The sequence below is a fragment of the Pongo abelii genome, chromosome 8 (assembly GCF_028885655.2).
Source record: "Pongo abelii isolate AG06213 chromosome 8, NHGRI_mPonAbe1-v2.0_pri, whole genome shotgun sequence".
NCBI classification, from domain to species: Eukaryota; Metazoa; Chordata; class Mammalia; order Primates; family Hominidae; genus Pongo; species Pongo abelii.
The window spans coordinates 51,226,584-51,241,528 of record NC_071993.2 but is presented as its reverse complement, the minus strand read 5'-3'; the positions used below and the strand labels follow the sequence as shown (position 1 = coordinate 51,241,528).

Below are 14,945 nucleotides of genomic sequence, written 5' to 3'. Positions count from 1 at the left end.
GTATCCAAGAGGGAAGGTTCTGGAGGAACTTCCAGCTGTCTAGATTACCCCATGAAAACCTGTTCTTTTATCAACAGTCACTTCAGGAGCTCACCCAGGGGCTGCTCACTAGACCACTGCTCCCTGCCCATGTGCCCTAGTTCAGAGTAATCCTTATTCTTCACAGTCCCTTCTTCCAGTGAAAGCATTTCTTTTACCTTTCACCAAGGCTTCCATCTAAAAGAAATCAGGTCAGTGATACTGTAGACATTTCAGAAAGCTGAAAATGATTACTCAAAACTGTAATTAGCAATGTGCCTGTCCTTTTAATTTTGTTGCCCTGGGAGTTATCAATTGGTCTCCTTGAAATGACTAGCTGCTTAAATATTTTAGATGTATGTTTGGCATTTTACACTCACCTTTGTACTGGTTCTAATCACAGGTGCTCTTGGTTCTGAGTTTAGGTCTGACTGCAGGCAAGCAGGTTGGTTTTCTGGCCTCCTGGGGCACCCCTGGAGGAAGCAGATGGGATGGGAAGTAAACCTGACTGATATGAGACATCACACTTTTTCAGACTGGGCTCCAGGTCACTGTTCATGTTTTCAGTTACCTGGATAGTCTTGGTATCAGAGTTTACATGAACCATGGCCAAGCTTACCTCCCATACAAATGTTTATAGAATGATTGAATAGCAAATGGGATAGATGAATTACAGCCTATGGAAAGTCCTTCTGCTGCCAATTTATAGTTTGTACTTTTGAGATAAAGATGCCTCTGGCTTTTACATTTGTATTTTCAAGTATATATATGCTAGGGAAGGAGGAACCTTTCAGGTCCCCAGTGGTTGATTTTCACCTTTGATCTGCACACTAGTGTTCATAGCATGTTACTGAGTTGACTTTTTTATTTCTATATAATAACAGTATATCGATATGTTGCTAATCTGATGTAACCTTTGTGTGTGTGTGTATGTGTATGTATGGGTGTGCGTCTGTATGTATGTGTGGTATTGATCAAGATACATTACTCCAGAGGCCAAAATCAGAAACTAGGGAGATTGAATATTTCATTATTTAAAATTGAGCTAATATAATGCAATGTTAAGAGGACAGCTCTTCAGATACTGGGTTAAACAGCTTCAATGTACATCACCCAGGAAGGCATTTGGAGGTTGCTGTCTTTCTTCCAGTGGCAATGCAAGCAAACCAAAAGAAAAAAAAATTGCACTTAAAAGATCCTATATGACAGCTATAAGTGTATATGCCTCGTAATATTCACTTTTATAGGCTGCTATGGTACAGAAATTCTCTTTTGTGACTTTTTGCTCTGTTTCCCTTTTCATTGTCCGTCTGAAACAAACTACGCCAAACACTTAGCTAATGATATATGAAGGAGCATTTCAGCGGCCACTCAGAAGTGAGTGACTGCTTATGAAAAACCCATAAAAAATCAGTAAGACCGATAGGTGAATTCGATGGTCCTTTTGGAGTTATATGTTTCTTAGCTTTGACGAAAAACAAAATGTGCTGCTGCCATCCCTTGCTAGGAGTTCCATTCCCAGATTCACACTCAGCATTTATGTTTCCATGGCGGTACCACCAAACATAGCAGAACTGAAGAATTTGGAAGTGCTCAACTTTTTAAATAACCAGATTAAGGAGCTGCCAACACAGATCAGCAGGCTTCAAAAACTCAAACACCTGAACCTTGGGTGAGTATCAGTGGAGGGGAAGGGATGGAGAGAAAGAGAGTGGAAGGGGCATGCTGGGTAGGGCCAGGGGAGGGATTCCATTTATATCATTACACAGAAGTGGATTTCTAATTTCTTTTTGTGTTTTGTGTTTTAAAAAAAGTTTTATTGTTTTAATATATCCTTTCGGTGGCCTACATTAGTGAAGATTTGAGAGCTAATTGAGAAGCTAATAGTTGGCACAATAAGGAAGTTAAATTTTTACTGTATTTTGTGTCCAGTAAAATTTTATCTCAGTTCTGTTGACCAAGAAGGGACTTATTTGCATAGCATGAACTGACAGACAAGTTGTAGTATGGTTGATTTTTTTTCTCTCTGTGTTAAATAGGAATAGTTTATAAAGCACCTTCATGCCATGGAGGAAAGAATATATTCCCTAATGCTGCTTCATTCATTTTTGCAATTTTTCTCTGTACTTGAGAGGTGACAATTCTCTGTCTTTCTTTATGCAAAGGTGAAGAGAGGAGTTTTGGTTCAACTGAGGTTGCAGAACCGGGGAGCGGTAAATAATAATAATGATAACCTGTCTTCATGTATTGCTTTGCAGCACTTGATTCTCTCAACATTTGTGAGGTAGGGAAGGCAGGTTTTAGTGCTTTCATTTTATACAGAGGAAGCCAAGCCTTTTCAAGGGGGCTAAGGGACTGGGTCCTGGTCACCTCTGAGGTTAGTGGCCAAGCTGGGAAGAGAACCCCATGGTTCTGGGTCTAAAGGTTCCGTCAGACTCCATTGATATGGTTTGGATGTGTGTCCCCACCAAATCTCATGTGGAATTGTGATCCCCAGTGTTGGAGGTGGGGCCTGGTTGGGAGGTGATTAGATCATGGGGGCAGAGCTCTCATGAATGGTTAACACCATCCCCTCTTGGTACTGTCCTTATGATAGTGAATGAGTTATTGCAAGACCCTTCATGCTCTCCTACTCCTGCCATGTAATACACATGCTCCTGCATTGCCTTCCACCATGAGTAAAAGCTCCCTGAGGCTTTCCCACAAGCAGCAGCTGCCATGCTTCTTATACAGCCGGTAGAACCATGAGTCAGTTAAACCTCTTTTCTTATAAGTTACCTAGTCTCAGGCATTCCTTTATAGCAATGCGAGAACAGACGAATACATCCATAGACCCCAGCCGGAACTGCGACATCAGAATTCCATCTTCATTGGCACAGCTATTAGATGAAACTGCCCACCCATGCTTCAGTCACTGTGCAAAATCGTATATTTGTTAAATTGTAGCCACTAAATGCTCTGGTTAAATTAGTGATTCATGTGGAGTGGCAATAGATGCTGGACAGATATTTGCCAATTTTTTTATTTTTATTTTTGAGATGGAGTCTTGCTTTGTCACCAGGCTGGAGTGCAGTGACACGATCTCAGCTCACTGCAACCTCTGCCTCTCAGGGTTAAGTGATTGTCCTGTCACAGCCTCCCAAGTAGCTGGGACTACAGGTGCACACCACCACACCCAGCTAACTTTTGTATTTTTAGTATAGACAGGGTTTTACCATGTTGGCCAGGATGGTCTCAATCGATCTCTTGACCTCGTGATCCACCCTCCTCGGCCTCCCAAAGTGCTGGGGTTATTGGCATGAGCCACCACACCCAGCCACGAATGACATATTTAAACACTCACAGCACTGCTTGCCTGGGGCCTAGGAATTGTCGGTTTTTTGGCACTGTTGAGTATAAAGTGTGAGGCAGGTGGCTGTAAGGTCAGAGGTCAGGCTAGACAGGGAATCCTGGATATCTGCTGTTCAGTGAATGAGGATTTACCAAGTTCCCAATCGTGTACCAGGTATTATTCTAGCAACTGCCCATCCAGCCCATGGAGCTTCCATTACAGTTGAGGAAACCAACTATAAACAAATAAATGTTTATAATAATGGCAGGGAATCAAAAGTGCTAATGAAAGGCCTCTGTGCTAAATAAACGAGCTCCTCCCAGGCGTGGTGGCTCACGCCTGTAGTCCCAGCACTTTGGGAGGCTGAGGCTGGAGGGTCAGCTGAGGCCAGGAGTTCAAGAACAGCCTTGTCAAGATGGCGAAACCTCGTCTCTACTAAAAATACAAAAATTAGCTAAGCGTGGTGATGTGCACCTATGATCTCAGCTATTCTACCCAGGAGGCTCAGGCAGGAGAGACATTTGAACTCAGGAGGCAGAGGTTTCAGTGAGCTGAGATCATACCACTGCACTCCAGCTATGTGACAGAGTGATACTCCATCTCAAAAATACATAAATAAATAAATAAACGAGCTCCAATTTTATCATGCTGACCATTGAGAAAACTGCATAGCCAAGTGGTGGATATGAGATATGGTCAGATTTTCCTATGAAAGATCAGTGTGGAGAAGAGGGTGGAGGGAGGGAAACTAGAGGTTAGGAGACCAGTAAGAACATAAGCTTCATGTCCCATGTGAACTAGGACAGTGACAGTGGAGGCAGGGAGGGATTTTATATGAAAAATATACAGGTGGTAACGTTGACAGACAGTAACTGATGGGATGGAATGATACCTACGTTTCTGTGTTGGACAGCTGAAAAATAGAACAGATGGAGACAGGTTTGGGAAGAAAATAATAAGCTCAGGTTTTTTTCTGTTTGGTTTGAGGCACCATAGGACAGAGCTATAAACTTTTCTTTTTCTTTTCTTTTTTTTTTTTTTTTAGACAGAGTTTTGCTCTTGTTGCCCAGGCTCCAGTGCAATGGCACGATCTCAGCTCACTGCAATCTCCACCTCCTAGGTTCAAGCGATTCTCCTGTCTCAGCCTCCCGAGTAGCTGGAATTACAAGTGCATACCACCACACCCAGCTACTTTTGTATTTTTAGTAGAGATGCCGTTTTACCATGTTGGTCAGGCCGATCTCAAACTCCTGACCTCAGGTGATCCACCCGCCTTGGCCTCCCAAAGTGCTGGGATTACAGGCATGAGCCACTGCACCCAGCCCTAAACTTTTCTTTTTCAATGAATGCATCTTAGTTGCCTTCTTGTTCTCTTTGGGGTTGTTTGCATTTTGGGCTGTTGGTGCTTTATTGATTGTGTAAAGCTTTTTGTATTTAATTACACAGCTACATAGATGGAGTTGTCAAAGTTTGAAAAAACTTCCCAGTTCTTTCGGAAAGGAGCCAAGATGGGTTTCACTAAAGGATACCTCTGTCCTCAAATGGCATAAAGAATTATACTCACACGGTAAGGCAAGTTATAGGGAGGACCTCCATGAGGTACAGGGTGCATCCAGACACATGTCACCTTCATCAGTCACTTCTAAAGTCTTTTCTCCTTACTCTCTCTTAGGCTGTTTTTTCATCTCAAGATAGCATTAATTACAAGCTCCATCTTGCCTGTATTACACAGTAATATAACAAGCGAAGTACTTGCCATAATGTGCTTCACAAATTGTGACTTCATGGAGAATGTTCATTGTTGCTGTCATTGCAGTAGATAGTCGTGGAGGTAGTTTTGCTGGGTATAGTCTGTCTGGGTCATTTTCTGCCTGAGAGGGGGAACCCACGTTTCCATTTTGGTTTCCCCGCTGCTGTCTGCTGTTTCTGGTGAGGCCCACTTGGTAGGACTGGACCGAGCTGGATCTGTTATGAGAAGCATTGATGACTAGAATGATTTTTATTGTCACAGTCCCTTCCACCTTTCAATATCTGTCAACTTTTATTAAAGTTTCTTTTTAATTGGCTTTTAAGTATGCTCAAAGGGAACGGCATTAAGAAAAATAAGTGGCTTAAAAAAAAGGATAAAAGATAGTGTAGAAAAAAAATCCCTTAACATCACACACCAGGGCCTGTCAGGGGGTGGGGGGCTGGGGGAGGGATAGCATTAGGAGAAATACCTAATGTAAATGACGAGTTGATGGGTGCAGCAAACCAACATGGTGCACGTATACCTATGTAACAAACCTGCACGTTGTGCACATGTACCCCAGAACTTAAAGTATAATAAAAAAAAAGAAAAGAAAAAAATTCCCTTAGACTTCATTGGAGACACACACACACACAGACACAAACATGCACACACACCCACACACACACCACACACACATACTGCATAAACACACACACCACCACACCCCCACACACACCCCATACACATATTACACCATACCACATCCATACCCCCCTACACATACCACATACCACACACACCACCACACCCTCCACACACTACGCCACACCACACACACACCCCACACCCACCCACACACACCACACACACAGCACACCCCCCACACACCACACATAACACCCCCGTACACACACACATAACACTACACACAACACCACATACACACCCACATACACCACACACCCCCACACACACCCACACACAATTGACCCTTCAGCAACACATGGGTTGAGGGAGCACCACACTGACCCCCCCATGGAGTCGAAAATCCACACATAACTTTTGACTCTGACTAAACTTAATTACAAATATCCTACAGTTGACCGGAAAGCCTTACCAAAACAGAAATGTTGATTAACACATATTTTGTGTGTTATATGTATTCTATTCTGCATTCTTACAATAAAGTAAGCTAAGGAATAGAAAATGTTATTAGGAAAGTCATAAGGAAAACAAAGTGCATTTACTGTTCTTCAAGTGGAAGTGGATCATCTTAAAGGTCTTCATCCTCTTCTTCATGTTGAGTGGGCTGAGGAGGAAGAGGAGGGTTGGTCTTCTTGTCTCAGGGGTAGCAGAGGCAGAAGAAAAATATCCATGTGTCATTGGACCCAGGCAGTTCAAACCCATGTTGCTCAAGAGTCAATTGTACTATTTAAAAAATTTTTAAGTTGTGATAAAATGCACATAAAATGTACTGTCTGGCCAAGCAGTGGCTCACGCCTGTAATCCCAGCACTTTGGGAGGCTGAGGCAGGAGGATCACTAGGTCAAGAGATCAAGACCATCCTGGCCAACATGGTGAAAACTTTCTCTACTAAAAATGCAAAAATTAGCCGGGCATGGTGGCACGTGCCTGTAGTCCCAGCTATTCAGGAGGCTGAGGCAGAAGAATCTCTTGAACCGGGGAGGTGGAGGTTGCAGTGAGCTGAGATCTCACCACTGCACTCCAGCCTGGGCAACAGAGTGAGACTCTGTCTCAAAAAAAAAAAAAAAATTACTGTCTTTGTAGTATACAGTTCAATGGTGTTAAGCGTATTCACATTGTTGTTCAGCCAATCTCCAGAACTTTCTCATCTTGCAAACCTGAATCCTATACCCATTAAAAAACATCTCTCAATTGCCCCTCTCTCCAGCCCCTGGCCATCACCATTCTAACTAAAGATAACTTTGAATTTTAACAGTTGTAGAAAAAAAAAAACATGATTTTCCCTCCTAAAAGGAATAAATGAAATGAAATAAAACAAAAGTCTGAAAACTATAAAGCTTCATGTGTATAGTTTCAGATATTATCACTACATTCATAAGGAAGTTTTTCTTTACAAGGACAGATATTTTGTGATGGTTTGAGTTTTTGTGTAAAACAATGATTAAATTTCACCACTGGAGAAAAATGACAACTAAGAAATTTCCAAATGTTTCAGGAATCTATAAGCTCTCTAAAATTATTAGTTTAAATAAGACAACATACCACATCATCTCACTTATATGTGGAATGTAAAAAAGTAAACCTCATCGAAACAGGGAATAAAATGGTTACCAGAGGCTGGAGGGAGAGGGGAATTGCCAAAGGACATGAAATTTTAGTTAGACAGGAGAAGTAAGTTCAAGAGATGGATTGTACATCATGGTGACTGCAGTCAATAACAATATGTAGTATATTTGAAAACTGCTAAGAGAGTGAATTTTAAGCGTTCTCACCACAAAAGACAAAAAAAGACAAGTATATGATATGAGGCAATGCGTGTATTAAATAGTGTGATTTAAGCCATTCCACGATGGATTATACGTATATCAGAAGTATCATGTTGTACACCATAGGTATGTACAATCTTCATTTGTCAATGTAAATATTAAATAAATACTTTTTTAATTAAAAAAAAATAGGATGGGCGTGGTGGCTCACGCCTATACTTCCAGCATTCTGGGAGGCTGAGGTAGGAGGATGGCTCGAGCTCAGGAGTTTGAGACCAGCCTGGGCAACCTGGCAAAAACCCATCTCTGCAAAAAGTGCAAACATTAGTGAGGTGTGATGGTGTGCACCTGTGGTCCCAGCTACTTGGGAGGCTGAAGTGGAAGGATCACTTGAGCCCATGGAGGTCAAGGCTGCAGTGACCCGAGATTGTGCCACTGCACTCCAGCCTGGGCAACAGAGCAAGGCCCTATCTCAAAAAAAATAAAAATAAAAATAAAGTATAAAGTGACTCTAGGATCATGGCATTCTCTTACACTTTCAGCCTGTGAAACCGAGGTGCCCTTGATAGTCTGTATAAATGTGTCTTTGGTGTCCTGATGTAGATTTTTGTCCCCCTGCAACAGCATGAACAGGCTGAACACTTTGCCACGAGGCTTCTGCTCCCTGCCAGCTCTTGAGGTTCTGGACTTGACTTACAACTTGAACGAAAATTCTCTCCCCGGAAACTTCTTCTTTTTTTTTTTTTTTTTAGATGGAGTTTCACTCTTGTCCCCCCCAGACTGAGTGCAATGGCGTGATCTCGGCTCACTGCAACCTCTGCCTCCTCCTGCCTCAGCCTCCCGAGTAGCTGGGACTACAGGCGTGCACCACCATGCCTGGCTAATTTTTGTATCTTTAGTAGAGACGGGGTTTCACGTTGTTAGCCAGGCTGGTCTTGAACTCCTGACCTCGTGATCCGCCCGCCTCAGCCTCCCAAAGTGTTGGGATTACAGACGTGAGCCACCATGCCCGGCCCCCTGGAAACTTCTACCTGAGTAAGAAACTTTCAGTTCTATAAATCTCCTCAACACTATACTTTGCGTTCTAAGAGTGAAATTCATTTCCCAGGACCTAAACTCCAAGAGAAATTATTGGACAGAGATAATTTTTTCTTTAGAGACTCCTTTTGAATATTCCTTCGTAGCTCAGCACTATGTGCATTTGATGTATCATTATGTGACACCATTGGGCTGAAGTGGACTTAGTAACATCATGTTAACATTCTGAGAGAGATTATATACCTAAATGAGATCAAACCTCACATTTAGCTAAGAGACTTGACTTTCTTTTTAAATACCATGCCAAAAAAAGTATCCTCCCATGTTGGTGTTAATTCTTTGCAGGATATTTGCCCAGGATGTCTGAATCAATTATTTATAAAAATATTTATTAATAAATCACTAACAGAATTCTTAAATTTTCCAGCCAGGATTCTTATTTCCAGCCTTTTAAAAAGTACTCTTATTGACCTATTTATCCAGTACACAGGCATTAAGAAATTGTTGGCCATAGGTGAACACACTTTATTCTTTTATATGCCAACAAATTTCTTGCTGAAGATGCTTTTGAAAATTAAAAAATGATTTCCTCTGGGAACTCATGCACTATTTCAGACAAGGTTTGCTTCTCTTAAATGAGTGTTCTATTTCTTCAATTAGTAATTTACATGGCATTCAGAAAATCTGAATTTTCTGAGCCTGGTCTCTAAAATTTCACTTTTTACCTTATATACATGATCTCTATGACTTTCTCAAGCACATGAAACCAACTGTAAAATATTTTCTTGGGCAGTGGAACACCTGTTTTTATTATGTTACATTAACATACAGTTCTGGAGTCTGAGCTCCAAAGATCACTTGAGGCTAGGAGTTTAAGACCAGCCTGGGCAACATAGAGATACTCTGTCTCTAGAAACAAAAATTAAAAAATTAACCAGGCATAGTAGCATGTGACTGTAATCTTAGCTAATTGGGAGGCCGAGGTAGGAAGATTGCTTGAGGCCAGGAATTTGAGGCTGCAGTGACCCACTGCACTCCAGTCTGGGTGACAGAACGAGACTCTGTCTCTAAAAAATAAATACTGATAAACAAAACATACCTCTAATTATACTCAGCTTTTTTGGTTAAGGATAAACAGATGCTTTAGAATTTTAGCCTTCAGTAGTTTGTAATCATATTATCATTGTGTAGTAATTGTGAACAAATTTCTGACTACTGATATTCTGCTTAATTTCTGACTACTGATGTTCTGCTTAATTTCTGACTACTGATATTACTGCTTAAGTTAGGATTTCTGACTGCTGATATTCTGCTAAGTTAGGATTTACCTGTTAACATCATGCCATTATTTTAGCCCCTTTGTCTTCATTTACTTTTGGCCTTAAGGCTGTAGAAACAAGTAGTAATAATTAGTCAGATTATGGAACTGATGAGCTGTGGTTATAGCCTCCATCACCAGAAAGCCTTTCATTAGTTTTTAACACAGTGCTATTTACATAGGAAAAGGTCTATTTTAACATAGTTGTATTCCCTTGAAAGAACCTTTTTGCCCTAGGTATCCATAAAAGTGGCACAGTAGTTTTCTTTGTTTTACTTTGGATGCAAATGGAGAAATAAATGTGAATCAAAAGTAATCTGTGAGAAAAATAGCAATCTTTTTTGAAAATGTGTTGAAACTCTGTGCCCCAAAATGCTAGTGCCCACATTGTTAATTGTATCAGTCCTCTTGGATATAGATGTTTTCCTGGACACATCAGCTACACAATAAGCCAGTAAATCTAAGTTTGACCTGCTTGTTATTATTGGGAGCCCTAGGTATGTCAAAGGCTTTTCACCAAGCCAGGGTTATTAATCAAAGCTGACTCCCTTGTATTGATCAGACCTCAAATGGTTGGGTTCCATGCCACCCTGTTTATATATTGCTGTTTAATTTGCAGCCACCCTGTGTGCACTCTATGTAAGTGACAATGATTTTGAAATCCTGCCACCAGATGTTGGGAAGCTCACAAAGTTGCAGATAGTAAGTAAGTTATCTAAATTCTTAGAGAATCAATTCACTGCTGCAGCCTTCTGGGGTAGAATCAAGTCAATCTGAGCAGAAGTAAGGTTTGTTTTGCAGGAATAAACCACTACTTCTGATAGTGTTTCTTGATTATCCGCCGGCACTTGTAAATAAATGGAAAGCACTGAGCTGTAGTAGAAGAGAGGACACGGAGGAGGATGAGAGTTTCTGTGGAGCACTTTTAATGTGAAAATGTGTTGACAACTCCTTGTTTTCTTCTGTTTAGCTCAGCAATAGGGATAAAGACCTGATCTTACTGCCTAAGGAAATCGGGGTGCTTACCCAGCTTAAAGAGCTCCACATTCAGGGGAACCGCCTCACTGTTCTACCCCCAGAACTAGGTAAGGTTGCTGATGAATGAACTTAGTTCTGGGTTTCATGAATAACAGTTATCCTAATGTAGCAATTCTGAACAACGTCCCTCCTCTTCTTGGCAACTACTCTCCACCTAGACACCCAATGTCTCAACAATGGCAAACGTTGAGAAACATTTGTCATTGACCAGAGTTCAGCTGTTATAGGTTTGACCTTCCCCGACGCTGTGTTCTGCAGCTGTAGTGTCCCGTGTCTTAGAAACTGCTGATGAAAGATGACCCTGCTCAGCTCCCTGCATGATGTAGTGGAAAAAGCATGGAGTTAGTAGTAAGAGCCTTATGCATGGCTCCTTGTTGACTAGCTGGGTAAGCTTTCTGGGTCTTGGTTGTTATTGATAACTTTATCGAAGTATCACTCTTACTTTTTAACCCCTTACTTTTTTATTGACCTAGAAAAACTTTTACCAAAGAATTAAAGTAATTGTTATGGCTACTTGAAGATGTTGATACCTCTGCTGGTCGTGAATTTGCCTCTCTCCTGATCCCATTTCTAGTAGAAATTGTTAAATATGTTCTTGCTGGGAATGGGTCCTACTTCTGGCCACTGAATCCTAATTCTCTGCCAGGTCGTTCCTATTTCCAGAGTGGGTTTATGTCCCCCGCCAGAAATAACCTCCAAGCCAGTCATTCTGTTACTGCTTCATTCCACTGCAAAAGGTTCACAAGTTCCCTTATCTTTTCTTGTGCAGACCTTCGATAGCCTCTAATTTCTTTAATCCTTTGAACCACATTGTTTTCTCAAACTGTGCTTATTTGCTTTTCTGCCCCAAATACCATCATTTTTAAGAAACACATAGAGGAAGCAGTTCTTTAAACAAGTCTGGCGATTTCAAGAGGCCATTTGTTAGAAATTAGAATGCAAACACCAGGAGGGCAGGGGCATTTTCGCATTTGTTCCCTGGGGTGCAGTACTTGCTCAGAAAACATTGACTGAATGAATGAAAGAAGCAAGGACCTTGGATGGCAGGAGGTTATGGAGGTTATGAGCAGGCTGATGGGGCTAATGGTTACGCATAGGAAGACTGAGACACAGAGCATGCCCATCAGCACCCAGAGTTCTGTTGGCAGCCTCATTAAGCTAAAGAGAAGGCAGTCACGTGATTTCCTGGAACAGATGGAAAATCCCACCTCCTCCCTTCCCATTTCCCTTAACTCTCTTGTTAGTGTTAAAAGACCAGAGGATTATTTAATGATTTTTAAGGGCTGAGGAGCAACTCAACATTTCTCTTTATTGAGTTGCAAGCAGTCAAGTTTTGTTTTGGGAGCAGGGTTACAAAATCAAGAAACGCTTTTTGCAAACAATTTCAAGGCAAAAAACTTCTTGTCAAAGGAGAGATCTTGGGCTGGACACCGTGGCTCACACTTGTAATCCCAGCACTTTGGGAGGCCGAAGCAGGTGGATCGCTTGAGCCCAGGAGTTTGAGACCAGTGCCTGGGCAACGTGGTGAAACCCCATCTCTACAAAAAGTAGAAAAAATTAGCTGAGCATTGTGGCTCATGCCTGTAGTCCCAGCTACTCAGGAGGCTGAGGTGAGAGGTGCCACTGCACTCCAGCCTGGGTGACAGAACAAGACCCTGACGAAAGTGAAAAAAAAAAAAAAAAGAGAGAGAGAGGTCTTGCACAGTGGTTAATAACCACAGATGTTATCATTAGTAATAGCTGCGGAGCTTCTACAGAACTCCAATACTTGCTTCCTCCCCAGCCTACTAAATCAGGATCTCCACTTGTGAGGTGAATTCTTATGTAGTCAGATCTTTTGTTTGTGTCCCCAACACCTGAGGTGACCATCTGGATGCTGCTCCTGGCTGGCTGATGGGCAGTGCCGGGCACTGATGATGCACATGAAGCTTATGCTACAGGTTTGCTTCTGGGGGTGTTTTAAAGCATGGATTATGATCTCTCCCTGTATATTTTTTATGTATCTGAATATACAAGACAAATGCTTTTGAGATTTCTGTGAAATTTCCTTTCATAATAAATCCAGAGTTTATTAACTTGTAACATTTTGGTACTAGTATTTCAGCCAAGCAAGAGAATCTAGATGAGTTCTGATTTGTCAGGTCTGAGAACATGCAGGGACACAGCAAAATAAAGTCAGGGGCTTAGCTGGAGTTTTAATATGTGATTGTATTACTTTCTCTTTATTGTATGTCCTTGAATAAGCTACTTAAACCATTATGTCTGATTTCTAAGTAGTAAAGCACTTGCTTTCATATTAGTCTATATACCTATCAAAAATGAGATGTAAGTTGAGTCTCTTGTGTAGCCATTCATTCATTTATTTATTCAGGTCAAGTTCCTACTTTAGGGCAGACCTTTGAGTCCAAGGTACTTGCTTTTCCAGTAAAGTAAGATTCACTTATTCAACAACTGTTTGTTGAGCCCCTGGTATTTGCTAAGGATTATGACAAGAGACAGAACACCTGTTATTGATGATGTTCTAGTGGGAGAGGAGAGAAAAAAGAAAGAGAGAGAGAAAGAGAGAATATGAATGACAGACACGTGATATTCAGAGTTCTGGGAAAAAATTGAGCATGGAAGGGAGTGTCCGGATGGGGAAGGGGTAATCAGAGAAACCCTCACTCATAGGATGGTGCCCTTTATGCAGAGACTTAAAGGAAGAAGAGAGGTCTCCTGATGGAGAGAATGGTAAGTGCAAAGGTCCTGGGTGGGTTTATGTTGAGGAAGAGCAAGGACAGTATAGCTGGAACAGAGTGAGTAAAGGGGAGAGAGTTGTAACCAATGAGCTTATTCAGGAAGTGGGGTCTGGTTCACATGGGAACTAGTAGGACATTGTCAGAACTTGGGCTTTTACTCTGTGTGAAATGGACACCCCCATAGATGCTCTCATCCTAATCACCAGTATATGAGAATTTGTTACCTTATGTAGGGAAACAGACTTTGCTTATGGGCTTTGGAATCTTGAGATGGGGAGATTATCCTGGATTTCCCAGGTGAGCCCAGTGTAATCACAAGGGTCCTCATAAGAGGGAGGAAGGAGGGTCAGAGGTAGGAGTAGAAGATGTGGTGACAGGAGCAAGAGGCTGGAGTCACTTGTGAAAGGGGCCACGAGCTGAGGCAGGCAGCCTCCAGAAGCTGGAAGAGCATGCAGCCGGATTTCTGCCCCCAACCCTGAAGCTTCCAGAAGGAATGCAGCCCTATTGGCACCTCAATTTTAGTTATATAAAATCCAATTTTGGACTTGTGCGCTGTAGAACATTAAGAGACTAGATTCCTGTTGTTTTAAGCCACCACTTGTGGTCATTGGTTAGAGCAGCAAAAGGAAACTGATACAAATGGGAAGACATTGAAGGGTTTGGAGCAAAGGCATAGCATGATCTGACTTTCTTGTTTAGACACAGAGTCTTATGTGATCACACAGGCTAGAGTGCAGCAGTGCAATCATAGTTCACTATAGCTTCCATCTGCCAGGCTCAAGTGATCCTCCCGCCGCAGCCTCCCAAGTAGCTGGGACTACAGGCATGCGCCACTATGTCCCACTGATTTTCTCATTTTTTGTGTTGGAGATGGGGTCTTGCTATGTTGCCCAGGCTGGTCTCAAACTCCTGGGCTTCAGTGATCCTCCTGCCTCAGCCTCCCAAAGTACTGGGATTACAGGCATGAGCCATGGTGTGCAGCCCCTGACTATTTTTCGGAGGAGTTCTTTGGCTGCTGTGTTGAAAATAGGCTGGAGGGCAGAGGGAAAGGGTGGAAGCAAAGAGTCTGAGACATAGGAGACTATTGTAGCAATCCTGGTGGGAGTAGATGCTGGCTTCATCCAAATGGTAATGGCAGTGATACAAGTAATGGTCGGATACCAGATCTGCTTCAAAGGCAGATCTAACAGGAATTGGTGACAGTTTAGATGAGGGGTGAGAAAGTTAAGGTTAACTGTGAGGTTTTAGTCTAAGCAACTGG

General features: G+C 42.0%; 1 pseudogene; it reads left to right on the top strand.

Annotated features, from left to right (window-relative positions):
- LOC100456511 (ras suppressor protein 1-like) overlaps nt 1-14,945 on the top strand; it is a 202,065-nt pseudogene that overhangs the window by 159,883 nt on the left and 27,237 nt on the right.